This window comes from Erpetoichthys calabaricus, chromosome 5, assembly GCF_900747795.2.
Source record: "Erpetoichthys calabaricus chromosome 5, fErpCal1.3, whole genome shotgun sequence".
Classification (NCBI taxonomy): domain Eukaryota; kingdom Metazoa; phylum Chordata; class Cladistia; order Polypteriformes; family Polypteridae; genus Erpetoichthys; species Erpetoichthys calabaricus.
In genome coordinates, this window is record NC_041398.2 from 104,669,956 (window position 1) to 104,697,316 (window position 27,361).

The window sequence follows — 27,361 nt, forward strand, 5'->3', positions numbered from 1 at the left end:
GGTGTTACACTGCTCTTTATATACTTATGTTTATTATGACCATTTATTATCCCTTTTCATGATACACATGAACCATATCTGTGATCCAGCACTGTAGTATTTGATTAATTCCTTTTCTAGTTATTCTAATATAATGTGGCCCATTATCAGAAAAACACAAGAAGTTGCCCAAATTTACGATATTAAATAGAGACAGAAAAGTTCAATATTTAAATGCATAAGCACAGACATCTTTATATGATAGCAAAGTTATGATGTATGGCTTGTGCTTATGAAGAATGAAAAGGAGTGTTTATATTCCAAAGAGTATTGCTTCACCTTATAGCTCTTGTCTGTTCCTCTTTGATTTGTTTACTCAGCTTTCCTGTTCTTACCTTTTTTCACACTTTATAGTAAATTAGGTGTATTTGTTCATTTTATTTTTCAAAAGATTAATGCTGCATGTGTCATGTAAAAACATTTTCTCTATCTTAAAAGATTTTCATTTTTTCTTAGCATGGAGTTATGAACAAATGTTTCAGTCCATGGAGTGAGAAAACAATTAAACAAGTCATCTCCTTTTATACTTTTTTCTAATTACATCACTAATAAACTACAGTATGTCATTTGACTCTTAATATGCAGAACTTTATCATCTCCTCCAAGCAACTAAAGCCACCAGTAATTTCTGTCTCATGTCGATTCTCCCATTATTCTCAACCATTGCTTCTTTAAGAAGGTTGTTTAGTGGATCTTACCTTAATACCACTTCATAGGAGGGGTGTATGGGCTTTATCATCAGCTTATCCCCGCTTTCGGCAGGAAGTTGTCATTATTCATTTACCTCATTCTAGGAAACTTACGTTGGTAGCTTTTCTAAGATCTGTCAGAGACCTCATGTGCTTTAAGTTACATTTAGTTAAGTCTTGAGTTACATTCAGTCCTTTTCCTTATGTTTAATAATTCATTCTGTTATAGCTTCATAAATATATATAGTATACTTGTAATACATTGTAAAAGATTAAACGATTATTGCATATTAACTAAAACGTCCATGCATGTTTCATCAGATTAGTTCTGTTATGGAGGAGGTAAAAGGATAAAACCATGCAAGCCATCTATGTGTTATTGTCTGTGAGGTCTGGCTCCCCATGACCCTGCATTACAGGAATCAGAATAAAAGAAATGGATGGGGTTCATCCTGATGCCCATATTTGAGTGAGTTGTGGTGAAAAGCAATCCTTCCTGCCCTACATTGTAAGCCTGTCTTCTAGTACTCTATTGTAAAGTGAGAATAATCACTACAGCAAACAAGCCTATTGCTTATCAGTTTTGGATGTCCTTCCAAGGCCAGTGTCATTTGAGAACTTTGGAGTTCTGACCCTGGATTTTTTATTTGTCATCGAGAGCTGATTAATAAATTTTGAATTAGAATGTATCACAATGTTTAAAATTGCACTAGTATGCATAGTATAACTGTTTTTCTACATTCCACAGTATTTCATTGAATTACAATTGATCTATAGAGCAACAGTATTATAAGCTCAAATCAGTTATTCAGAAGAAAGGGTTTATAACATTCAAATTTTGCAGTAATAAAGGAAGTCACTTTATTGCCAACATCTAGCTTGCTGGGAGCACAGCTGTCAAATGCAATTTGTTCATTTTGAGCTATTCTCCATTGTACAGTAAGTGCTACTTATACTCGTATGTAAAGCCCTGAGTAGTCGATGCCTGTAATTCATGCTTAAAATGTGTTCTGTTAACATGCAGTATAAGATTAACCACTTGAAATGAACTGTGGTAGGTCTAATTGCTAGGGGCACACATCTAAGAACAAATATGCCTACACACTGGGCTTTGCATTTCAAAAGATAGTCCCTTTTTTCAGTTGAAAATGCAGTATCTATAGTCACCTACAATTCTTTTACTTTTGTACATGATTTTTCAGTTAAATTATTTAATTTGACAGTAGTCTTTTCACACAATGCATTCATGATAAAGCTTATAGTACTCAAAAATGAGAATTGAGATACTGTAAATTATGCACAGGAGCTTTATGACACTCTTTAATGGTAGTATTACCTGGTTAAAAACTAAAGTGTAATAGTTTAATCATGAAATCATGAACTCGTATTCATATCTGCTGGGAAAGCATCATATAGCTATTAAGGTGAGTGTCTAAGAACATTTTTGATGAGGTTTCACCTCTTCCACTTCTTCTTTCAGCTGCTCCCGTTAGGGGTTGCCATAGCAGATCATCTTCTTCCATATCTTTCTGTCCTCTGCATCTTGTTCTTTTACACCCTTCACCTGCATGTCCTCTCACCACATCCATAAACCTTCTCTTAGGCCTTCCTCTTTTCCTCTTCCCTGGCAGCTCTATCCTTAGCATCCTTCTCCCAATATACCCAGCATCTCTCCTCTGCACATGTCCAAACCAACGCAATCTCGCCTCGCTGACTTTGTCTCCCAGCCGTCCAACTTGAGCTGACCCTCTAATGTACTCATTTTTAATCCTATCCATCCTTGTTACACCCAGTGCAAATCTTAGCATCTTTAACTCTGCTACCTTCAGCTCTGTCTCCTGCTTTCTGGTCAGTGCCACCATCTCCAACCCATATAACATAGCTGATCTCACTACCGTCCTGTAGACCTTCCCTTTCACTCTTGCTGATATCCGTCTCTCACAAATAACTCCTGACACTCTTCTCCACCCATTCCACCCTGCCTGCACATCTCTTTTTCATCTCTCTTCCACAATCCCCATTACTCTGTACTGTTGATCCCAAGTATTTAAACTCATCCACCTTCGCCAACTCTACTCCCTGCATCCTCACCATTCCACTGACCTCCCTCTCATTTACACACATGTATTCTGTCTTGTTCCTACTGACCTTCATTCCTCTCCTCTCTAGAGCATATCTCCACCTCTCCAGGGTCTCCTCAAGCTGTTCCCTACTATCGCTACAGATCACAATGTCATCAGCAAACATCCTAGTCCATGGGGACTCCGGTCTAATCTCATCTGTCAACCTGTCCATCACCATTGCAAATAAGGAAAGGCTCAGAGACAATCCCTGATGTAATCCCACCTACCACTTGAATGAATCCGTCACTCCTACCGCAGACCTCACCACTGTCACACTTCCCTCGTACATATCCTGTACAACTCTTACGTACTTCTCTGCCACTCCCGACTTCCTCATACAGTACCACAGCTCCTCCCGAGGCACCCTGTCATATGCTTTCTCCAGGTCTACAAAGACGCAATGCAGCTACTTCTGGCCTTGCTTGCCTTCTGGCCTTCTCTAAGCTTCTCCATCAACATCCTCAGAGAAAACATTGCATCTGTGGTGCTCTTTCTTGGCATGAAACCATACTGCTGCTCACTAATCATCACCTCACTTCTTAACCTAGCTTCCACTACTCTTTCCCATAACTTCATGTTGCTGCAGCCCTTATTCTTAAATATCGGTAGCAGTACACTTCTTCTCCACTCCTTTAGGCATCCTCTCATTTACTAAGATTCCATTAAACAATCTGGTTAAAAACTCCACTGCCATCTCTCCTAAACACCTCCATGCTTCCATAGGTATGTCATCTGGACCAACGACCTTTCCATTTTTCATCCTCTTCATACCTGTCCTTACTTCCTCCTTGCTAATCCATTGCACTACCTGATTCACTATCTCCACATCATCCAACCTCTTCTCTCTCTCGTTCTCTTCATTCATCAGCCTCTCAAAGTACTCTTTCCATCTGCTCAACACACTCTCTTCGCTTGTGAGTATGTTTCCATCTTTATCCTTTATCACCCTAACCTGCTGCACATCTTTCCCAGCTCGGTCCCTCTGTCTAGCCAATCGGTACAGGTCCTTTTCTCCCTCCTTAATGTCCAACCTCTCATACAACTCATCATATGCCTTTTCTTTAGCCTTCGCCACTTCTCTCTTCACCTTGTGCCTTATCTCTTTGTACTCTTGTCTACTTTCTGCATCTCTCTGACTATCCCTCTTCTTCTTTGCCATCCTATTCCTCTGTATACTCTCCTGTATTTCCTCAATCCACCACCAGGTTTCCTTTTCCTCCTTCCTTTTTCCAGATGTCACGCCAAGCACCCTTCTTGCTGTCACCCTTACTACATCTGTGTTAGTTTCCCAGCTGTCTGGTAACTCCTCACTGCCACCCAGTGCCTGTCTCACCTCCTCCCTAAACTCTTGCAGTCTTCCTTTTTTAACTTCCACCATTTGATCCTTGGCTCTGCCCTCACTCTCTTCCTCTTCTTGATCTCCAGCGTCATCCTACAGACCATCATCCTATGCTGCTTAAGTACACTTTCCCCTGCCACCACTTTGCAGTCTTCAATCTCCTTCAGATCAACTCTTCTGCATAGGATGTAATCTACCTGTGTGCATCTTCCTCCATTCTTGTACGTAACCCTATGTTCCTTCCTTTTCTTAAAATACGTATTCACCACAGCCATGTCCATCCTTTTGGCAAAATCCACTATCCTCTGACCTTGTTCATTCCTCTCCTTGACACCATACCTACCCATCACCTCCTCGTCTCCACTGCTCCCTTCACCAACATGCCCATTGAAATCCGCTACAATCACCACTTTCTGTCCCTTTGGTACACTGTTCATCACATCATCCAAATCACTCCAAAAATCTTCTTTCTCACCCATTGCACACCCAACTTGCGGTGCATATGCATTAACAACATTCATCATCACACCTCCAATTTCCAGCTTCATAATCATTACTCTGCCTGACACTCTTTTCACCTCCAAAACACTCTTGACATACTGTTCCTTCAGAATAACTCCTACCCCATTTCTCCTCCCATCCACACCATGGTAGAACAATTTGAATCCACCTCCAATCCACCTGGCCTTACTCCCCTTTCATTTAGTCTCTTGCACGCACAGTATATCAACCTTCCTTCTCTCCATCATATCTGCTAACTCTCTCACCAAACCAGTCATACTGCCAACATTGAAAGTTCCTACCCTCAGTTCCACTCTCTTTACTTTCCTCCTCACCTCCTGCCTCTGGACATGTCTCCCCCCTGTTCTTCTCCTTCTTCTTCTTTGGCTAACAGTAGCCCAATTTCCGCCAGCACCCTGTTGGCTAACAGTACTGGTGGTGGTCGTTGTTAACAAGGGGCTCAACCGATCCAGTATGGAAATTTGTATTATTGTCCGCATACTGATTTGGCAAAATTTTACACCGGATACCCTTCCTGACGTAACCCTCCCCATTTTTTTCATCAGTTGTATCTTGAAAGCTTTGCGTCAAAATATAAAATTTCACTGCATCCTGCTTTGCACTGTACACAGTACTCCAGATGTAGCCACATGAGATTATTAAATAGCTTAAATGTGTACACTCTAGTTTTTACTCAGAGCCTATTAGTTTAATAAATCTTTATAATTTGTGATCATAGCTGGAAATCTAAAAAATTACAACAGGACTTAATCAAAGAAAAAGTTTAGAGCATCATGTAAGAAAACTTGGATCTGCTAATATACATGAAACATGTAAATCTGTGTTTTAATCCAATAAGCATATGTCTTTGTGGTAGTGGATACCTATTTGGCTTATTATCTGATTAAAAAGTTTTTTTAATGTAATGGATAATAACAGCTTGTGTTTTGATTGAAGCTGATTGTATGAAGAGTTACACAATTCATTCGATAGCAAAGGAATGAATGAAAGCAGTTTTTTGTTGATTTATTATACATTTTGAACCTTTGTTTCCTTAAGAGGCATTAGCTCTCCGGAAATGTGTTCTTTTCAATTGCGGCATTTTAATTAACCTGAATTTAAATAATTATAAATTAAAAAGGTGTTATCCCCCCCCAGCATGCAATATGGCAGTCACAAGATTACATGAGAAGTATAAGAATAACAGCTTTGTTTAATATCGGCTTACGCGGTATTTCAGATGGGAAGCTTATGACAGACTCTATCAAGAATGTGGGAGTCTTGATCTATGCAGTCTGCCATCTTTCGTCGCTACGCTGAAAGGATTTTCCGGATGGAGGACATAGTCTTCCGCCCGTTAGCTTCAAAGTGTATTGGCCGTAGGTCCATCCTTATATACTGGTTGCTCCACGTGCATGCTCTTTCTCTGGATCCAAACAAGGAAAGGAAAGGACTCAAACCCCATCTTCAAAAATACAGGAATAGCACAATGCTTACTTGCAGTTCTCATTCTCCCAACAAGGAAAGATTTTGTGCTGACAGAGGACAGAAATATACTAGTCTGTCTTTAGGCTGACTATTCAATTCTCCAGTTGTCTTTGGCTGTCTAGTCCTGTGCTTGGCTTGGCAATTCTAAATGCTGAGCCCCTGCTTACCATACTTGGTCTGCCTGTAAGAATGAGTCCATAACAGTGTACACAGAGACAGTGACATTAAACTTCATATTATAACAAAACATATTATAACAACCTTGTCATTCCACATTTTTTCAGTAATTGTCAAAATAGAATATAAAATGTCATTTTTGCCTTTAACATGCACTTTGTTTTAATGTTCCTTATCGCTGTTACTTGCACAGTCGTAGGCCTAACATCTTCAGCACAGCAGCACATTGGTGGTGATCATTCCAATTTCTTGAGCTCCAGAGATATGAGTTTGATTGCCAGCATATTTCCATTCTCATGTCTGTATGAATTTACTGAGGAAACCCCAGTTTCTCCCACATTCCAAAGACATAGATGTTAGGTTTACTGCTACAGTAAATGTAAACTAGCCATGTACATGTCTTACAGTGAGTGTGCCCTTTAATGAACTAGCATCCCATTTAGGATTGGTTTCTACCCTAAGCTTTGGCTCTCAATATACCTTAAATGTAGAAAAAGCAATTTAAAAAATTGATGTAAGTAATTAATTAATCAATTGATTACATCTTGCCTGAAGAAGGGGCCTGAGTTGCCTTGAAAGCTTGCATATTGTAATATTTCTAGTTAGCCAATAAAAGGTGTCATTTTGCTTAATTTCTCACTACATACATAATGGCTAACACGCTACAACACCCTAGTTCTATTATTAAATTGAAAAAGTGTATTCCAAACATTATTATTCCTGTCTTTAAGTGTCTTCGGTCTAGTGCTTGAACATTCTTTCTTTGTTCATGTGGCTTTCTTCTACTTATTATTGTTTCTTTCCAGGTGCATCCCAAACAGTAGATTTACTATTCTATATTAGTCTTATGTGAGTTAGCTTGGTATGTAGTTGAGGCTTCCCTGAATATCATCTTACTGTTTGTTCCCATTTGATACACATCGATATCATACAAAACTTTTTCTTCAACTTATTCCAGGAAAAACCAGGTTCAGATAATGGATGGATAGATACAATAATAGAGCTGATTTCAAGCAGACATAATGATATATATTATACTTATGCAAATTTTTCACTACAATAAATCTCCACAACATGCTCTTCAACAAAAGCTATCCAGCCTCCCACACATATCTATTCACAACAAGCTGTCAGAATATTTCTTCTTAACTAGACAATGCATTTATTAAACTTAATTTGTTATTAGGCCATACTTTTTGTATTAAAGCACACAACCATGTATGTCTTATATAGAATTTCACCTTCTGCTTTCATCATTTTGGAATACTTGCATCCACTGAAATTTTAATAGAATACTTCATATAAACTTCTTTGTGACTCCATTTTAAAGGACAACTCTCACATCTGTTGTAATTAGCCCTGACATAAAGCAGAGAGCAACTGTTTTGGCAAATTTACTTTAATTCTTATATTTGACCCATATTGCTCTGAAAAACTTGCAATTATTCAATTTCTAATTTGTTGAAATAGTTGCATAACAAATAAAGAATGGAAAAGTTGGAGAATATAAGATATATGAAATATGGAAAAAACTGTGGCTGCATAAAGTTTATTGCAATCATGCTATCATGGTAAATATTGAGTAATTATGAAAGAAAATGGACAAACTTCAAGCATGTAATGTATTTGCAATCACTAAGGGATACAAAGAAGTGTGCATTACAGCAGGCATGTCAAACTCACTACCATTGGTGGGCTGCTTCGACTGCCATATGTGCGTCAGCAGGCCGTACTGTAACAAATACTATTATACTATTATACAAAGTTACTGTAGCTTTCTTTCCAATACTGAAAACTTTAAAAAACGTAACACTTAAAGTTTAAAATTTAAAGAAAAGCAATTTATTTCCATGCAGTCTCTATACAACAGTGTAGAATTAGAGTCTTAACCTCTTAGCTAGGTCCTTATTATATTACTAGGCTCACCCGCCTTTTAAGGCGACCGACTTTTATCCTCAATTTGTGTGCGCTCCATGTGTACATCAGGCATGTAAGTGTAGGGAATGAGAACATCAAAGTGCCCATTCATAACATCTCCCAAAAACCTAAGTTTTTTTATCCCCTCGAGTGCCTGTCCAAACTTGGAGTGTAGGACTCCATAATAATATACTTGAAACTCATAGGGGAACAACTCTCCCGCTGCCATTAGCTCAGAAATGGTAGGCTACCATAAGTTTGAGACTTTGACATTTCAGTGAGATACTGAAGCTCATTTGTATAAGAGATTCCTGACGGCATCATTGTAAATGGCTGAAACCTTGACCGATTACTTAAAACATGTCGTACAATGTCAGCCCGAATCTGTACCGCTAAAGATGGAGTTTCATGCACTAAATAACCTATAGATGAGAATAAGCAAGCACCATCTCCCCTGATATTTACTACGCGGTGAGGCATTTGTACTCCATCAACTTTAATTATTTCCAGAGACATAATTTTGTCTATTTTTCCAGCGCATCGCGCACAAAAGCAAGGGAACGATGGGAGCACCAGAACTCTGCTCACATCGCGTCGCTTTGTAACGCAAGTAGTAAGTCTGTGATAAGCGGAATACTGCTACGCTTTGCACTCACGGGACGGAAGGACAATCCCAACCACTTTTATATAGTGTCTTGATGATTGATATTCATTATATTATATTCATTGCTTATATAGGAGCCTTACAGTGTGAGATTTATTTCTTTTGTCCTGACACTTGGCATCTCTTGTTAGTAACCAGTTCGTCAATATCAGGCTTGAAATCTTGTGCAGCCACTACTGTTCCATATTTACATAAGCAAGTTGATGTAGACATTTTATGAGAATGCCACAGGAAAGAGACCTAAGGATCCAGGACACAATTACAGTTGATCTCTCAGTTGGTCTGAGAGCACCAAGGAATTCAGCAGAAGGTCCTGGGCTAAGGATGTTTGAACAGACTAATTCAGTATATTGCCACCATCCCCTCCATCAGGAGAACCAGTTACACAGTGGTTACTTCTGTAGTCTCCCAGGTTCTGGGACCATAGTTTAAATCCCAGCCGATTCTGAGGTGAAATATTTCCTTTGTGTGCAAATGTTCTCTTTGGATCCCTGAGTTTCTTTCCCACATCAAAAGATGCTAGTGTTACGTAAACTGGTCACTATGAATTGATTCGGTGTGAGCGAATGTGCCTAATGACGTGTTGTATTCCCTTTTTCAATCTGTGCTCTACAAATGGGCTTTGATCTGCAACACTTGTAACGAAAGACAGTTTGAAAAAAAGTATATTTTTGTATATAAAATAGGCACTTCTATATGACAAAAATGTATCAGCAATTAGCATATTTTATGTAACAAATAGAAATGAAATAAACTAGTCCAATGTTATAGCATCCTATGAGCATACTTAATGAAAAGGCTTTTTTTTATAAAAATAATCTTTTAGAACAATGCAAAAATCATTAATTATGATTAAAACTGGTACTTTTTCAGAAATAAAAGAAATGTTAAAAGATAAAACAGTTTAATTACTAGAAAAGAAAATGGGTATTAGAGATGTAAGCACAGTAATCTGTAGGAGTAAAGAGATTCAATAAAAAACAGACACATAGTAATGTACAGACTCAGAATGACATTACAGATTTACAAATATAAAACTTAAATGTGAACACCATACAATTTTTGAATATATAAACATGCATATCTAACTTAATAAAGAGAAAAGCCAAGCAAAATGACACTTTTATTGGCTAGCTAAAAAGATTACAATATGCAAGCTTTCGAGGCAACTCATCTTGCCTGAAGAAGGGGCCTGAGTTGCCTCGAAAGCTTGCATATTGTAATCTTTTTAGCTAGCCAATAAAAGTGTCATTTTGCTTGGTTTTTCTCTACATTCATAATGGCTAACATGGGACAACACCCTAGTACTAACTTAATAAATAACAATATAAAGATCAATATATACAGTATATATATATATATATATATATATATATATATATATATATTTTTTTTTTTTTTTTTTTTTTTTTTTTTTTATTTGAAGAAAAAAAATCCCAACAATCAAGTCTGACCTATACAACAAAGAAAATATCGTTACATACAATCAAGTCAAGTTTAACAAACCAGAACTGGAACCCCCACTGAAGAGAAAGAGAGATGAGCCAACAGCAAGAGAAAATCCTGCTGAGACCTCAGAGGATTAATTTGCTTGGAGACGTTATACAGTTCACATTCACTAATAGCATAGGGTTAAGTCATTAGCTACGAAAGGCTGTTGAAGGGGAGAAATCTAGGAAAGTATAAATGCCTTATTTTCAAATATAATCTCCTATTTCTGTCTAAGAATCGACATCAAATATTCTTTGACTTGAAGCTTGCCAAATAGGACAATCAGGCTTCTCAGCTTTGAAGCATTCGAACCACGTATGCAATAAGCTGCTGAGATCTCAGTATCTGATTTAAAGTCCTTTCCAGTTATTTTAGAAAATAATTCAGCTGTGAATTTCATTGGGTTTGGAGTTTCACGGTTTTCTGATGTTATTCCTTCAATATCTATCTTCTAACGCAGGTAATATATCACCAAGTACTTTGCAATCGGATCCTACAGTAGTTACGTTTTTGTCAATGCTGGATGTCAATTTTTCAACTTTTTACAATAGGAGTCATAAATGTTTGCTTATCTTCTTCCAGCTGATCACCAAGTACTCTTATTATATTCTCAATTTTGCTCAAATTTTCTTCTATTATTTCATCAATTACTGCTAGAATTTTTTTAAGGTTTATATCAAATTTATTGCTTAAACATACTTCTACATTCTATTCTTTTGTCCATTCTAATGTCAATTTTGCATGTTCTCTTGTGTATATCTTTCTTTACATAATTTATTTTTTCCCTGAGTAAATTAATCATTGCCTTCAGTTCATAGAGGTCCTGGCTGATCCATCCCTTCACTTATTTCTTCCAACTCACACTCTGTTGAAATTTGACCATAATTATTAAGTGCACATTTGAGTCTGTTTTTTTTTTCTTAATGAAAATTTGATAGTAGATTTTTTTTTTAACACTTCTGGGACTTTGCTTCTTAAAGAATGGCTGCCACTCGTACAGTAACTAAGAAAAGTTTGGTCAGGAGTGAGTCTAAAAACCAGTTCAATGGTTTTGTTTTAAACATCAAACTTAAAAATGGTAACATGGTGTGCCCAAAGAAAGATACAGTTTGACCTCACCATGCCAGATTATAGGGATTATTTTAATATATAGTCTTACACTGTCTAATTGCTTATTTATTGTAATTAGCGATTCAGACATCTTCTTTGACAAATTAACCACAAGGTTTATAATGTTTTTGTCTATTTTTTGAAATAGTATTCATAATGGTCCAGAATTCTTATATTATTAACAATGCCAATCAATATTGTATGGTAAGCCTTGCATTTATTTTTTTCCAAGTATTTATTCATATTTAGCATTCATTTTACAGAGTCTTGTAGTTGAAGCAAAAGACCTGACAACCTTTAAAAAGTATCTAGGTGAGGGATGGGAAAAACAAAGTTATTAGTTGACCAAATGAGCTTGATAAACTGAATTGTCAAACTGATTTTGTCAAACGTTTTATGTTTGTGTCCTAATTTAAGAGCTCCTGTGCTACCATTAAAACGTGTATTACTGTATCTTTGATTTTTTCTGCTGTTTTTGTTTGTGGAGAGGAGCCAGTATATCTAAAGTCTCTTCAAGATGCATGTCAGATTCATATATTGGTTGCCGAATAAAGTGGGATTGTCCTCACTGTCTTTGGCATGGCATGTGAGACTTTCGCTGCAGCTCCAAAGCTGAGCTGCAATCCTTAATTGCACCCTTATAGCAAACCTCCCAGTGAAAGGTATGATCTTTAGGGAACCAGAAGGATATTTTTTTTGTTGCATTTTTTTTTTTGTTTTTTTTTCTGTGGAATGTACTGAGACAGTATAGTTAGCATATCCCAGACTAGGCTTCTACTGTTTTATCACATTGGTCAGCAAAAAGAAAGGCCACAACTCAACTTTCCCAGCCTTGATGGAAAAACGTATGCACTAATTATCAATCAAAAGTCTGGACTTATTATCCAACAGACCAATACCAAAAATCCTCTCCTTACTTTATAATCCAGTTGCAGTACTAGCTCGCTGCTCTCTCAATCTCAATTTTTCTGGGCTCTGTTTCTGCCATTCATAGTAGATTACCTAATACCTAGCATGCAATAAAAGCTTAAGCATCCCTGTACTACAATTTGATTTCTCAAAATCAGCAATGTAACAAAGTTTAGTGCAGTGCATACTGTCCAGCATCACTGAAGAACAGTAAAATACATAAGCTATGGGGACTATATGTAAAAGCAATGTGGGAATCACTAGCTCTCAACAAATTTATTTTATGCTAACGCAAAAGAATCTCCATGTGAAGTCTTAAAGACCATCACTGCAGTACATCCGACCACCATGAGCTCAGAGCAAGAATGATGTTATGAGAAACCCATAAACAGGCAAAGATTTGCCATTTTAACAGGCTAAAAGACTAAAAATCTTGCAAAAGCTTTTAAAAGCTAGTGCTGAATGAATAATTTATCTTTAGCAGATTCTTTAGACAAGAATTAAAAAGTGAAAATCTAATTTATAAGTTTGTGTCCTTTTTATACGAGAGAGAAACTGAAAAAAAGTCTCCTAAGATGATATTGTGTATTGTTTATTATCCAGAGTCAGTAATTACATGCATATATCCATCTTCTAAACTCCTTGTGTCGTCCTTTTTTTCACACAAGCGTGTTTGTTTTCATTTAATGACAAGTCTATCACCTGCCCAACGGTGAAGGAGTTTAGGTGATCCTTTGTCAACATATGAACAACGTATGAACTGTATTCATAAGTTGAAATTGATCACTTTCTCCTTACAACTGATCTATATTCTTCGTAAGAGTTACTTACAGTATTAGTGAGTTGTGATAAAGACGTTTCAATGCCCAGGTTAATTACATTTTTGGATTAAAAAATAGATCTAATATACGTTGAGAATGTGTTTTGGTATGATTCATTATTCATCTAAACAATCTGTCTTTTTGACCAATATTTCATGATTTATGGAACAAGATAAAAGGTATTCTGTAGTGTCATTAGGGTTCTTCTGCACCCTCAATTATATTTTACAGCTGACTTGAACTCATATATCCATTTTGACTGCACAGATATTTTTTTATTGTTGTGTTTATTGATTTATCATGTCAACCACATTGTTGTTAGTAATGCCCTTCTTTTGCGGCCACGTTTCTCTTTTATATCTAAGTCCTTGTGGTAATTATTTTTCAGTCTGCCTTTCTCTATTGTGGTAGAACACACACTAAAGTGGATTTTCAGTATGAAAACTAAGATCTGACTAAGGAAGGATATTAAAGTTAGTACAAAATAAAGTGTGTCATTTTGAGAAATACAGTAATTTTTTGTGTGATTACAGTATTATTTTTATCAAGTCTTTAGAATTTCTGGAGACTTCAACAAAGTAGATGATTCAGAGCCTGCTGACAACGTGATATAAAATCAGCATACTAATGTTATGGTTACTGTACTAATTATTCTACAGTGTATATCATGAAATCACTAAAACATAAATACTGTACAGCATATATGTGATTAAACAGCTAAGTAAAATACTATTTAACAGATAGAACAATTTATCAAATAGGAAACAGTACACGCACACATTTAAAGTACAAAGTTAACTGACTGACTGCCTCGTTTACTCACTTACTCACTGATCAACTTAAATACTATTTCCTGTTTGATTTTGAAACATTTTTTTATGGTTGTACCTCTAGGGCAGTAATAAAGGATACTTCAATATATATTAATATTTATGGGTAAAAACAAGAGCTACAGTAGAGAAACTAAATATCCCAAAATCTACAAAAAATGCTTTAACTGATTGATTGAAATTTGGTGATGTTATAGAAAAAAAGAAAAATAGCTAGCCTGTGTTTTTTATCTTGTCGATAATAATACTGTAGTGAGTAGGCTATGCTTATGCCCTGCATCTTTTATTCAACACTGACATGAAGCCACATCTGAAACTGAGTCTGATTCAGTTTGTTTGTTACTACTGTGTGATACAAACATAGTGCCCATTTCAAGATTGTATTTGCGGTTTACTGTACTTTTGTTTGACTTTATTTTTTCCATTCTGTAAGTTTGCAGGAAAGAATTCTGCGAACATCTAGCACAGTTGTCTTCCATGATTGTCCACACCTTCTGGTGTTGCTGAGCTCATCATTGTGTTCCTTCTCTCTGAGAATGTACCAGATGGTTGATTTGACCACTGTTCATGTTTCTGCTGTCTCTTGGATGGGTTTGTTTTGTTTGCTATGCCTAATGATGGACTGTTTTTACTTGCATGGACAGCTTTTTGGACCTCATATGGAGAGTTCACAGTGACAGCTTCCAAATGCAAGTTCCACATTTGGAATCACATTTGAAGAACCTGCTCATACCTGGCTATGGAACATCTTGTCAGTCAATGGACCAATTACTTTTGAGCCTCTGAAAATGGGGGGACCATGTATGAAAATGTTGGTCTTTTCTAAACAGCTCATACAATGTTTATGTTAAATGTCTTAAATTAAAACTGTAAGTCTACACTTCAATCACATCTTTATTGCTTAATATCAAATCCATTGTGGTGGCGCAGAGAGCCTAAACTATGAAAATTGTATCACTGTTCAAATACTTATGGACCTAACTATATTTTGGTTTATTTCACTTGTTACTGGCTGGTATTTTTAGTTCCCCACTTTCTCTGAGTTTAAATTGATGTTCTCATACACCAAGCCTGTTTCAATTTATATACTTTTGATGTAAACCCTCCATAACCTTATAGATTAGTGATCACAGTTTTAGATTCAAATCTGATTGAAGCTACCATTTTTACAGGAGGTGCTACAGGTGAAATTATATTTATACTCCAAATCCATTTATTTCTAAACTTCCTATTAAATACGTTTTAATTCAAAACAATAGAGTTGCCTAAAAGACTGTGTTTTGCAATAAGCATTAACAAAGCAAATGTCATTCACAAATAAATGCAGGAATTGATCAATGGCAGGAATGTTTTACTCATGGGAAATTGTTTGTAGCATGTTCAAGAGTAAAGAGCTGTGGTGAACTAATAATATTAGCCCCTAGTAAAAAACTACAAATACTATATATAAAAATTAGTTATGTGAAAGAAAATTTAACTGCATGCAAGCTACTAAGGGTTAGAAGTTGTTTATTATAACGGCAGGTTATTCATCCAAGTGTCTTTCATAAGACAGGTTGCAGTAAGCTGACCAAGGACAACTTCTTTATTTAGAATGCGTCCGTTAGACACAAGAAAAATGACTTTTCCTTCTTTAGGGCATCCTTTTGCAATGTACACAAAATAGAAACACAATGTAAGATGAAATGCTTAGATAAAGATATTGTGCTTATTGATAAGTAAGGGGAAGGGGTAGGGAGGAAAATTATTAACAGTCAAGTGAAACAGAGGAACTTTATTCTTCTGCTTTGCAAAGCATGAATCCATGTACGCATCTGTGACTGAATAAAGACTGGTTGATTGAACTATTCCTGTCTTCCTTGGGGGTTACTTCCACAGTTTTATAGCACTTCTGATATATTGGAGTAACTGTTGGCACTATAACCAAGGTCCATTGTCTTAGGAAGTTTCCCAGACTGGTAAAAATAAATGCATGTGTTTAATTTATTATTTCATACAATTTGAGAATTCTTCCAAACCATAAAGCATTGCTATTTAAACAGTTCAGTAAAATAAAATGCTACTTGTGAAGTCATACAGATTTAAATAAAATAATGTAATACTTTTTAATTTAAAGCAGTATTTACAGTGCATCTGGAAAGTATTCACAGCGCATCACTTTTTCCACATTTTGTTATGTTACAGCCTTATTCCAAAATGGATTAAATTCATTTTTTTCCTCAGAATTCTACACACAACACCCCATAATGACAACGTGAAAAAAGTTTACTTGAGATTTTTGCAAATTTATTAAAAATAAAAAAATTGAGAAAGCACATGTACATAAGTATTCACAGCCTTTGCCATGAAGCTCAAAATTGAGCTCAGGTGCATCCTGTTTCCCCTGATCATCCTTTAGATGTTTCTGCAGCTTAATTGGAGTCCACCTGTGGTAAATTCAGTAGATTGGACATGATTTGGAAAGGCAAACACCTGTCTATATAAGGTCCCACAGTTGATACCTCATGTCAGAGCACAAACCAAGCATGAAGTCAAAGGAATTGTCTGTAGACCTCTGAGTCAGGATTGTCTCGAGGCACAAATCTGGGGAAGGTTACAGAAAAATTTCTGCCGCTTTGAAGGTCCCAATGAGCACAGTGACCTCCATCATCCGTAAGTGGAAGAAGTTCAAAACCACCAGGACTCTTCCTAGAGCTGGCTGGCCATCTAAACTGAGCGATTGGGGGAGAAGGGCCTTAGTCAGGGAGGTGACAAAGAACCCGATGGTCACTCTGTCAGAGCTCCAGAGGTCCTCTGTGGAGAGAGGAGGACCTTCTAGAAGGACAACCATCTCTGCAGCAATCCACCAATCAGGCCTGTATGGTAGAGTGGCCAGACGGAAGCCCTCCTTAGTAAAAGGCACATGGCAGCCCACCTGGAGTTTGCAAAAAGGCACCTGAAGGACTCTCAGACCATGAGAAAGAAAATTCTCTGTTCTGATGAGACAAAGATTGAACTCTTTAGTGTGAATGCCAGGCATCACGTTTGGAGGAAACCAGGCACCACTCATCACCAGGCCAATACCATCCCTACAGTGAAGCATGGTGGTGGCAGCATCATGCTGTGGGGATGTTTTTCAGCGGCAGGGACTGGGAGACTAGTCAGGATAAAGGGAAAGATGACTGCAGCAATGTACAGAGACATCCTGGATGAAAACCTGCTCCAGAGCGCTCTTGACCTCAGACTGGGGCGACAGTTTATCTTTCAGCAGGACAACGACTCTAAGCACACAGCCAAGATATCAAAGGAGTGGCTTCAGGACAACTCTGTGAATGTTCTTGAGTGGCCCAGCCAGAGCCCAGACTTGAATCCGATTGAACATCTCTGGAGAGATCTTAAAATGGCTGTGCACCGACGCTTACCATCCAACCTGATGGAGCTTGAGAGGTGCTGCAAAGAGGAATGGGCGAAACTGGCCAAGGATAGGTGTGCCAAGCTTGTGGCATCATATTCAAAAAGACTTTAGGCTGTAATTGCTGCCTAAGGTGTATCGACAAAGTATAGAGCAAAGGCTGTGAATACTTATGTACATGTGATTTCTCAGTTCTTTTATTTTTAATAAATTTGCAAAAATCTCAAGTAAACTTTTTTCACATTGTCATTATGGGGTGCTGTGTGTAGAATTCTGAGGAAAAAAATGAATTTAATCCATTTTGGAATAAGGCTGTAACATAACAAAATGTGGAAAAAGTGATGCGCTGTGAATACTTTCCGGATGCACTGTAAATATATTTGATACTTACACATGTTCACAGTGGTGATCTGTGTTCAATCAAACATGACCAGGAAGCACTGGTCTGGCTCAAAAACTGTTTGTCTGAAACAGAAATTTATAATTAACAACATGCATGGGCAGTGGTCATAAAGACTAAAGCCTCCCCATCACTTCCATTTTTTATTTAGAGTTTTAAGAGAATTTACAAAAAGTTAAAATTAGAAAATAAATTACAGCTCATCAGGTTCTGAACTCATTTACCAAAAAGGCTTCACAGTTATATACATGTTTACTATGGAATTAACATATTGACTCTGGTGTACAGCACTGTGTCTGACCACATGCACCATAGTTATGTAGACTTGCCCACTGCCATTTCCTCTTAGCAACTAGCACTTCTTCAAAGGCTTCCTGGTTTCCCATTCACATTCCCATAAATTGACATGCAAGATATTTGGCTCTCAGCTGTAGATGCATTTGAAAAAGATAAATTAATTGGTGCATGCTTGGGACAATACTTACACAGCTGCTGGGTGCCAGTAGCACAGCCCTTTGATCCTTTTCTGGTCATCTATCTTTTCTAACAAAAAGACAAAAATAATATGAAGAAAAAAATCATATAAGCTTTAATTTAACTCTGACAGTGATAAAATACAGTATGTTGTGAGAGACCTTGATAATTTTGTAATAAATAAATAAACAGATATAGAGATTCTATACTGTGCTTGTCTCTAACCAGCAGACAGATAGGTAATATTTTCTGTAACCAGTAGATAGGCAGATAACAAGAGTTTCTTTATATTTGAAGTCTGACAAAAATGTTCTGTTGGACTTTATAATTCAAATATACACTTAAGCCATCATTTCATACAACATCAAACGTACAGGACAGACTGGTTTCTTTTAATATCATCCACAAAACGTAAAATTGGGAAACCATTATAAGATACTATGTCACTGTGACAGGACAGCCACTAAATATTAATAATTTATGTTAATTATTCTTCACCTCTGTTGAGATTATGACTTCTTATCAAAAACTAAATCGCTGCCCCTGGATCCTAAAAACAATTATTGCACTGCTAGAGGAAAACAAGAGGTTTTTCTAACTCAGAAGACATACTTAGAACTCTCTTGAGTGCTTTTAACAAAATGAGTATTCTCTAATTGGATGCTATTGATTTTTTTCCCTGCAATATTGGAATCTGTTGTATACTATGGACATACCAAGTGTACTGAAGATGTGTAAATATAAAAAACAACAATACAAAATTTCAATTTAGGTTACACTCTGGTGAGCATGATTTTGCTTTGAAATCTGGAGGGAATTACGCCATAGTTTTCCTTTAATGATTCCTTTTAACTGATTTCTTACAATATCTTTGTCAATTTTCTCCTTATATTATGAAAAAAGGATTGAGCACTTTCCCTAGGGAGGATGAGAACAGGCGTCTCACCAGACTGAAAAAATAACGTAATTGAAAACAGTTGAAGTGTTGACCAGATTAGTCCTATAGCCCATTTCTTCATGCTATCCTGAAGCCTCTAGAAATTTTTAAGATGCCATAAAACTCTTTATCTTAAGAATCTCACAATAAATAAAACCTTAAAGAAAAATACAATCATATTTTGGCTTGCCCTTTTTTGTTACAAATAAAAGGAGAACTTTGTTTGCCAGACTTCTATGAACTACTTAGCCTGGCTGCCTGAGAGGAACAGAACAATTTCTGTTGTGAAAATAAACTGACAGATTTGCTGGGTAGTCTTTCCAGCCCTCCCTTTCTTAGTGTAAGAATGTAAGCCTAAGGGATCCAGTCTAAAATCTTTTTACATCATAGAACCCAGTCTAGATTACATATATATGTGTGTGTTTGTGTGTGTATTAGATAGATAGATAGATAGATAGATAGATAGATAGATAGATAGATAGATAGATAGATAGATAGATAGATAGATAGATAGATAGATAGATAGATAGATAGATAGATAGATACTTTATTACTCCCAAGGGGAAATTCAAATACTCCAGCAGCAGCATACTAATAAAACAAAAAAAAAAAAACAATATTAAATTAAAGATTGATAACAATGCAGGTATACAGACAGACAATAACTTTGAATAATGTTAACGTTTCCCCCCCCCCCATGGTGGAATTGAAGAGTCGCATAGTGTGGGGTAGGAACGATCTCCTCAGTCTGTCAGTGGAGCAGGAAAGTGACAGCAGTCTGTCGCTGAAGCTGCTCCTCTGTCTGGAGATGATACTGTTCAGTGGATGCAGTGGATTCTCCATGATTGACAGGAGCCTGCTCAGCGCCCGTCGCTCTGCCACAGATGTCAAACTGTCCAGCTCCATGTCTACAATAGAGCCTGCTTTCCTTACCAGTTTGTCCAGGCGTGAGGCGTCCTTCTTCTTTATGCTGCATCCCCCCCAGCACACCACCGCATAGAAGAGGGTATAGCATGATAGCAGTGTTGTCAGCGAACTTTTGCACGTGGCAGGACTCCGAGTTGTATTGTAAGTCCGATGTATATAGGCTGAACAGGACTGGAGAAAGTACAGTCCCCTGCGGCGCTCCTGTGTTGCTGACCACAATGTCAGACCTGCAGTTCCCGAGATGTACGTACTGAGGTCTGTCTTTAAGATAGTCCATGATCCATGCCACCAGGTATGAATCTACTCCCATCTCTGCCAGCTTGTCCCTGAGGAGCAGATGTTGGATGGTGTTAAAGGCGCTAGAGAAGTCCAGAAATATAATTCTTACAGCACCATTGCCTCTGTCCAAGTGGGAGAGGGATCGGTGTAGCATGTAGATGATGGCATCCTCCGCTCCCACCTTCTCCTGGTATGCGAACTGCAGAGGGTCAAGGGCGAGGCGGACCTGTGGCCTCAGGTGGTGAAGCAGCAGCCACTCCATGGTTCTCATCACATGCGACATCAGAGCGACAGGCCGGAAGTCATTCAGCTCACCAGGACGTGATACATTTGGGACTGGGGTGATGCAAGATATGTTTTCCAAAGCCTTGGGACTCTCCCCTGTTCCAGGCTCAGGTTGAAGATTCGCAGTATAATACAGTATTATAAAATCCCAAACATATACAGGTAAAATTCCGTTACAACGAACTCCCGGTGACCTAAAAAATATTTCGTTGTAGCAAAAATTTTGTTGTAATGAGATTATGTATTTGTTGCTATAGTGCTTTCTTTAACTTGCGTCCAGGTGTCTTCAATCATTTCAATAGCTTCTTTCATGTTAATTTTATTCTCCTCCTGCCTACAAGTTATGCTGACGAGAATTTTTCTCAGTATTTCCTTGTGATGATACACTTTCAGGGTGCAAATGATGCCCAAACCCAATGGCTGAAGTGCTGCCGTGCAATTGGGTGGGAGGAATTCAATGCGAACATTATCTAAATGTGGAAGCATGTTGTGGGCAACACAGTTATCAATCAGAAGATGAATCATTCTTTCTGATTCAAGGTTTCTGAACTCTTTTGAGACCCCCCACCCAACGGGAACGACACACTGAAGTGCGTCCTGAAGCGCGGTTGATGCGTCTGTGGAAGATTGTTTGTACATTGCCAGAGCAGGGCAATAGGAGGCTCACAGTGCTGCAGTGAAGCGCCACAGAAGCAAATCATAAAAGATCGGGGTCGCGCTATAAGTCCCTGTCTTGCACCCCAAAACACAAAGCTGAGTCTCAGTACTTTAGTAAAGCCAGCTTTATTCAGCTTGAAACAGGAACAGCATGGTTATTTATTGTAGCAGGATCTGCCACTCTGCTAAGTCGGGACCATAAACATAATTCGTTGTAATAAAAATTTCATTGTAAAGATATTCGTTGTAATAGAATTTTACCTGTATATAGAATTTCTGAATATATAACGTCTTGTATAAAGTAAATCCTGATGTTTTAATTATCATTTGTTCCTATGCATTGTATGCTGTAAGTTGCATCTGTCCTGTTTAGGGTCACAAGAAGCAGTGATCATCAATGCTAATCAAGCCGTCAACAACCATATTGGACATTTTCGGGGTGCAATTACAAAGAAACCCAACCAGAAAAAAGAATCTACAAAGAAGCTGTGGGCATTCCAAAAAACAGAAACCTAGAATAAAAGTATCAGTTTAGTTTTAACCCTGTTTTAATTAACCCTGTATGAGTAATAGTTTAAAACAGGGTCTGATGGCAACTAGATAGCATTTCTCACAACTTCGGGGGAATTATAGTTGAGATGTGACCAGCTAAAAATGGAGGAGAGGAAAATAAAACTGTCACCTGCATTTCTGTAGAAAATTTTTTAAAAATTACTCAGAACATCCATGACTGGTTACAACATTCCTTATATTGTTTAATCCCAAAGTTTCTGATCTCTCTAGTGTCACTTTCCTTTGGCAGAGAGCAACAGCTTGGTAATATAGTGATGGTACCAACTGTTTCAGCAAGATACTGAAAATAACGTGTTCCTAACAGCAAAAAAGAACTAGTGGAGTGAAAAAAGTGTCATAGATATAGCAAAGAACTACAAACAACTTTCATGCAGGGGAAGGGCAGAATATAGAAGCCAGACAGCAGTATTTGGACAAATAGCCCACCTTTAACTTGATACTTCAGTTTTATATTCATTTAATATATGTTGGACAGTCACAGAAAGAAGATACACCTTACAAAATACAAACCTTAAATAAACTCTGCATATCACTTTTTATAAGCTCTGTATAACTTTTTGCTTGTGTACCACACACTCTGTCCATTGCTTCTTGTGGATTTTACATTGCTCTTTTTAATTGGCTTCCATGCTCAACCTTCACGTTCCCTTTTATTAAAGCCTTAAAGAGGTAATGTTAGAGGATTGTAACTGACAGTCTAAAGCATAGTCTCAAATAGAATGTGAGATGTATTTATAAATAAGGCCAGGCTTCAGTAATGGGGTGCCAGGCCTTTGAATAAAGTGCCCTTTACAATGTAGTATTATTGCCCTTGTTGACTTACAGGGCTGCTAATAACATTCGCTGTAGCTAAGCCAGTAAAGCAGGCGTTTTGTCAATTTGCTGAAATTTCAACAGCAGGTGTTCTAGTTCCCAGTGTTAATTCCTTCATTATTAAAGTAATTTCAGGCATGTGTTGATACCATCAAAATAAGTAAATAACTAAATTTCTGAAGGAAAAAATGTATAAACAGAATAGAGCAGAATATAATAAAATACATAGCAGTTTAGTCTAAAGGAGCTAGAAACTATTATTAATTGGATACCTTATCTCTCAACACAGCCTTTATTTTGTTATGTGTCATGAATTTTAATTACCTGGCCACACATTTGTCATTTCCTGGCAATGGTAATTACCTGCAGTCAAATTAAGCACATTTGTGTTTATTTGATCTCTCCCAATTTTTCAAACACAAAAGTCCAATTCAATGTGAAACGTAACAGTATTTTTTCAATTGTGATAGAGATAAGCAAATGTTTTTCCAAATTGAGTTTTCAGAAGTATAGGCTGAGTCAGAGCTGTGTTCTATTACACAGAATATTTTGAAAGACACCATAAACCAAAGATGAAAATGAAAACAAAACAAGACTGTTAAGTGCCTTGGATTTTGACCTCCCTGACTTAATTTGCTATTAATTTTGTGCATTCATTTTCTATATGTTGATATTTTAATTTTTTTTTTGATTATAACTCACCATGATCACCATTTTGTATGTAATATGAGGCTGCATCCACTGGCATGTTGGGTAATTCCGCAGTAGCACGTTGCTGTCAGTGTTGACACCAAATTGCTGCAATATTATTTGATATGTGTGTTTGTATACATTTTGTGATTTTCACACTTAGGGGCTCCATTTCCAAGGTATATTTTCCTTTGTACTTATTTTTCCAAAATAAATTTTTGTTACATTTTTGATGTCCCTTAATTACTCAAAGTTGTCTAGAAGTGTCATAACAGTGACAATCCAGAAGTGAAGCTATAAATATGGAGGTGTTCACACTGTGCGTTGTCCCTTGGTTTATACTTTATATGCAAAAGTTTCTATTAGTATCCTAACAGTCGGGTTTTGCCATAGGTTTTCACTTCATTTTGCTTTTAACTTCAGAGTAATATAATGTCCCTTTCATTCTTTGTTGAAGAGAGGTAATGAAATGTTTCTCTTGAGTATTTGTCTTAGTTACACAAGTAAAAGGTAAACATCCATTGAGGGTCGGGTTAAGTATGTACTGTAGTGTCCTTAAACTGCAACCTGCTGAGTTCTTTCTTTAGGATCTATTTTTGTACTGTTGTGTAGGTCATATTTTCAAAATCTAATGGCAGACGTAGATAATTTTATAAACTATATTTCAGCTGAACACCAAATTGATAAATACCACTACAGAAAACATAGGAGGTAATGATAAAGAACATTTGATGCATCACTATACACTGCATGTTGACAATCCCATGGAAGTTTTAGTTTGACAAGTTATAAGTAAGAGACAACATGCATTCAAACACATTGAATCAAATTCAGGGTTAAGAGGAGTCAAATTATATCCCATCTGGCATAAGGCAGGAACCAACTCTAGTTTCATTGGCAGACCATTGCAGGGCACACTCATACTCATCCAAAGTCACAGTAAGCCTATCTGAAATCCTTAATTAAACTGATACACATAGTTTGAGATGTGAAAAAGAGTGCCTGAATAAAAAAATGTTGGCACAGGGAGAGCTGGTTCCCATTTGTAGTGACAATTCAAATTTTACCAACTTATAGATATTATAGATCATTAAAGTAACCTAATCATAAATTAAAATGTTTAGTAAATACTATCTTGACTTTCCAGAATGGAGAATAAGCATTTAAATCAAAGCTAAATTTTCCTGAAACGCTAAAACTGGCAAGCTTACACATTTTTTACAGATTACAGTATTCATGCTTGGCAATGTCCTCCAAACATTAACTTTGATCAACGGCAGCTTGTCACTTTTACATCTGAACCGCTAATGCTATTCTGCTAGTCAAATCATTTAAGTCATATTCTGTGGCAGATCAGACACACTATTTCATTTACTTTCATTAAATTTCTCTCATGAAACCTGGTATAGGAGCACTCGTTCTATGGCAATTCTGGTCATCTTGGCTTCAGGTTTAGAGATTAAAGTTGTAGACTTCAGGACATCTGAATTTTGAGGAACAACAACCTTGCTTGTCTATATATTGACAGCATACTTTCCCCAAGTAGATGGATCTCAAAAGATTAGTATTAAGTAATCTTAACATTAGAATTAGGCAATCAAATTCTGTAATCTGAAGAGTGAACTTCAAGTTCCATCCTGCAGAGCTCAATGGAATTTGTCATTTGTGTCTTGTTAGTGATACTTTGCTGTGCTCATAGCATGCATATGGTATGCAGTTACTAAGGTAAATGACATTGTAAAGAATTTTAGGGTTGATACAAGGAATTTTGAAGTCCTACATGATGCTTAGTATGACAAATCAATGCACCCACAATCAATTAGATATGCAGTTTGTTCCAAATGTTTGTTTTTCTTGTCTTCAAAATAGTACAGTCCTAAGAACTCATCTGATTCTGAATATATCTTTTGAGGAGAGTTACTAGAAATGAAAAACAACTAGTGATCTATGCAACACTGTGATCTATGAGCCTGGTTGCTTTTTTAATACACTTAAGCTTAGCTTACATGCATATACAGTAACAGTTTCTCATTATACTGTATTGCAATACATAATTAAGACTTGCAATGTAAGGCCACAAGCAGAAGAAGCAGGCGTGGTTTACCACATTTAGGGTAGCAGAATATTGAAGGGTGAAACGTTGTTGGCCAAATAAAACAATTTATTAATCAAGTGGAGCATTGAGAATAGGAATAGTTTAAGTCAGTAGGAAATGTATTTCCTTATACAGTTGTTATAGTAGGTTTTGTTATTTTTAATGTCACTGTTCTCTGTGCCCACTGTTATGGACTCATTCATATAGGCAGACCAAGTATGGTACACAGGGGCACTGCATCTTCATTTAGAATTGCCGAGCCAAGCACAGGACTAGAGAGCCAAAGACAACTGGAGAATTGAATAGTCAGCCTAAAGACAGACTAGTATATTTCTGTCCTCTGTCAGCACATTATCCTTGTTGGGAGAATGAGAACTGTATGTAGGCATTGTGCTATTCCTGTATTTTTGAAGGTGGGGTTTGAGTCCTTTCCTGTCCTTGTTTGGATCCAAGAGAAGGAGCCTGCACATGGAGCAACCCGAATATAAGGATAGACCTACGGCCAACTCTTTGAAGCTGCCGGGCGGAAGATTATGTCTTCCATCCGAGGCCGGGCGGAAGATTATGTCTTCCGTCTGGTGAAAATCCTTTCTGCGTGGTAACGAAAGATGGCAGACTGCGTAAGTCAAGACGCCCACATGCTTGAGAGTCTGTCATAAGCTTCCCGTCTGTAATACCGCGTGAACCCATCAGTAAAGAGCTAGATTATCCTTTATGCTTCTCGTGTAATCTTGTAACAGTCATATTGCATGAGGGGTGGGGATAATACCTTTTTAATTTATAATTATTTAAATTCAGGTTAATTAAAATGCCGCAATTGAAAAGAACACATTTCCAGAGAGCTAATGCCTTTTAAGGAAACAACAGTAATGGTCAGTAGAAGTGACTGACCGTGTTTTAGGAGAATGTCTCCAACTCTACTGAAATAGGGTTACAGCTTGTCAAAGACCCAACTGAGGAATTGTAAGACAAGTGTACTGTCCATCGGGTTTCCTTCAGCTGATTGTATAAATGGGAGTTAAAACTGCATTCATAAGAAATTTTAATATATCCTTTCTTTAGTGGGCAGAGTGCTGGTTCTGAGGCTAGGGATTTGCATTGGGCATCGGAAGGTTGCCGGTTCGAATCCCATCAACGACAAAAGTGACTCTACTTCATTGGGCCCTTGAGCAAGGCACTTAACCTGCAATTGCTCCATGCTGATTATGACATTAATTTGCATCCAGCCCTGCATATAGGCCCTCCAACCTGCAAGGAAAAACCTGGGGGTTGGTGGCAGAATTGGCATTCCAACCACCATAAAAAACTTCACACTGTTCCACTCCATCTGAACTAGTGTGGTGCTGAGGTGTCACCCATTGCATGGCTGCACTCGGGTCCTAATCTGGGATCCTGAGTTGATTTATCATGTGGTGGGTGCAGCAATATGCTGTATCAGCGTGTGCTTCTAACCTCTAACCTTTCTTTAGTATGTATTTCCTTGTCTTAATATTTCTGCTGTAGTAATTGGGGAAGGATACATTTGTGGTGGTAGTTTTATTGGTATCATCATTAGTAGTAGTAGTTTTGGCATGTGTGCAGAGTACAGTGACATTCCTACTTCTGTGTCTGACAGTGCAACACTTCTCCACTCTCTGGAGCCATGATATATGATGACAGTAATCCCTCGCTATATCGATCTTCGACTTTTACGGCTTCACTCTATCACGGATTTTATATGTAAGCATATTTAAATATATATC

General features: G+C 37.3%; 1 protein-coding gene across 1 annotated transcript in view; it reads left to right on the forward strand.

Moving 5' to 3' along the window:
• Positions 1-27,361, forward strand: part of sorcs2 (sortilin-related VPS10 domain containing receptor 2) — a 1,166,544-nt gene that overhangs the window by 952,833 nt on the left and 186,350 nt on the right. The gene's annotated exons all lie outside the window — the stretch shown is intronic.